The sequence below is a fragment of the Acanthisitta chloris genome, unplaced genomic scaffold (genome assembly GCF_000695815.1).
Source record: "Acanthisitta chloris isolate BGI_N310 unplaced genomic scaffold, ASM69581v1 scaffold34375, whole genome shotgun sequence".
Classification (NCBI taxonomy): Eukaryota; Metazoa; Chordata; class Aves; order Passeriformes; family Acanthisittidae; genus Acanthisitta; species Acanthisitta chloris.
The window spans coordinates 3589-6052 of record NW_008676015.1 but is presented as its reverse complement, the minus strand read 5'-3'; positions in this window follow the sequence as shown (position 1 = coordinate 6052).

Below are 2464 nucleotides of genomic sequence, written 5' to 3'. Positions count from 1 at the left end.
ATTTTTATTTTTATTATAAGCCTTGACGACTGAGGGAGGGAAAATGGGGTTTTTTTGGACCTCCCTGGCCTGAGTGTCTTTGGAGAGATGCACATTGTACAGCACATGCTGTCCCACCCACCTGTCTTCAAAACAAACCCACCACAAGTTGGGATGAGCCTTCCTGCATCTTCCTCAGACATCAGTCCCAGTACCAGAACAGCCCTGAAGCCACCAGACCTTCCTTCACCCTTCCACAGCTCTTTCCAACCCAGGTAAGTTCAATTTGTGCTTGGGAAGGGTACAGATTGCAGGTTGTTGTGGGGTTTTTTTTCCCCAACTTATGACTTTTTGTTGTGTAGAATGAAGGTGAACATGCGCTAATGCAAACCCAGAGGAGCTATGAAGGAGAGAAGTGCTCCCTGCTCAGTTCAAGGAGTGTTTGGACAACACTCTCAGGCACATGATGTGATTCTTGCCATGTCCTGTGCAGGGCCAGGAGTTAGACTCAATGATCCCTGTGGGTCCCTTCCAACTGATGACATTCTATGATTCTCTGAAATATTGGATAGGGATATCCAGGGTTTGTAAATACAAAGGTAGCATTTATACAGATTAATTAAACAACAAAAGGCTTGAAAATGTAAGGAAAGATAATCTCTGTGAAGGCAATGAAACCAACTCTATCCCAACGAGTCTCTCGGTGTTGGACACCAAGTCTCAGCTGCGCCACCTCCTGGTGGAAGTCGGAACTGCAGGTGACCAAAAAAAAAACAGAACTCGGTGCTGCCGCCCCGTGGTCACTGCCCGGTACCGCAGCCCCGAGCTCAGCGCGGCCCCCGCTGCCTGGGGTTCTAGGCATTCATAGAATCACAGAATCAACCGGGTTGGAAGAGACCTCAAAGATCATCAAGTCCAACCCTACCGTGGTTAGTAGACCATGGCACTAAGTGCCACATCCAGTCTCACCTTGAAAACCTCCAGGGATGGTGAATCCACCACCTCCCTGGGCAGCACATTCCAATGCCTGAGCACTCTCTCTGTAAAAAATCTCTTCCTAATATCCAGCCTTAACCTCCCCTGGCAGAGCTTGAGTCTGTGGCCTCTTGTCTTCCTGCTGGTTGCCTGGGAGAAGAGACCAACCCCCACCTGACTCCAACCTCCTGTCAGGGAGTTGTAGAGGACAAGGTCTCCCCTGAGCCTCCTTTTCTCCATTGAGGGACAATGTTCTGTGGTTAGGGTTCCAGGTACCGCTGGGGGTCCAGGTTCTGGAGTTCCAGATTCTGAGGGCTGTAGAGCTGATGGCTCTAGGTACCACTGTTTCTAGATGTGAGGGGTCTGGATTCTAGATTTGCATGTTCTGGGGTTCTAGAATTGAGGGTTCTAGGTACTAATGGTTCTAGACTTGAGAGGTTTAGGTACTGAGGGGGGCTGTGTTCTGGTGTTCTAGGTTCTGACCCAAAGGGTCAAAAGCCATGGGGAAGGTCACAGGTTGCCCAAAATGTGAGGGTTCTACGGCCTGATGGTTCTACACTTAGGCTGTGGTGCTGCCGCGCTCAGGGGTTAAACAAATATAATTAATGATAATAAAGATGTTTTATTCTTATTTTATTCTAATTTGAATTATGTTGGAGAATGGCTAAGAGAGCAGGGACATAAGCCTGGGAATGCACCTGGGGAAGGCTAAAAAGAGCAAGGACACAGTCCCCTGGGAACGCACCTGGGAATGCAGGTGCAACCAAGGCTCTGGAGATTGTAACTTCCATATAGATAGGGAGTAACTCAGCTTGGCAGAAGGCAACTTAACTGGGCAGATGACAGGGGCAAGTTGTCCTTGAGGGTGAGACAAACAAGTTTGAGACAAACAGCCAGGAATGCAGCCAAGCCTGAAAAAGTAAGAGATAATCCTCACAGCTGTAACCGCATGTAGGGAGAGTACCTGAATGCTATCTTTAGAGCTTGGCCAATTATAAATGATTGATAGTTATATGCTTGTCATGCACTGTATAAGAAAGAGCCTGTCGGACAATAAAGTTGGAGCTTGCTTTATCACTCATACTGAGTCGGCCACTTGCTTCCCCGCGCGGAACTTTCACTTTCCCAACGGAATTATTCTAATACTATTTCGCTTCCTAATTTATTCTAGTATTTTAAAAATTATTGTATGATGTAAAGATTCTCTTATTCAATTATCATTGCATTTTTACTAAGTTCACTTTTTAAATTCTTTTCTGGTTACTTCTAGGGTGCTCATAAAATAAAGGTTGTGGGGCTGGAGCTCCTGGTAAAAGCCTTGGACCTGCTGTTCACCATTAACCATGTTTTCAGCCCAATTCACTCTCCTGTGCAAGGCAAGCTCGGAGCAGTCTTGAGAGCTTGGTAGAGAGGAAATGAGCAAAGTTGGCCCCGGGTTTGGGAGGAGACAAGGAGAAGTAGAGGGAGTGAGGAGGTGGATGAGCCTGGCACATGGAGAGAAGGGAGATTA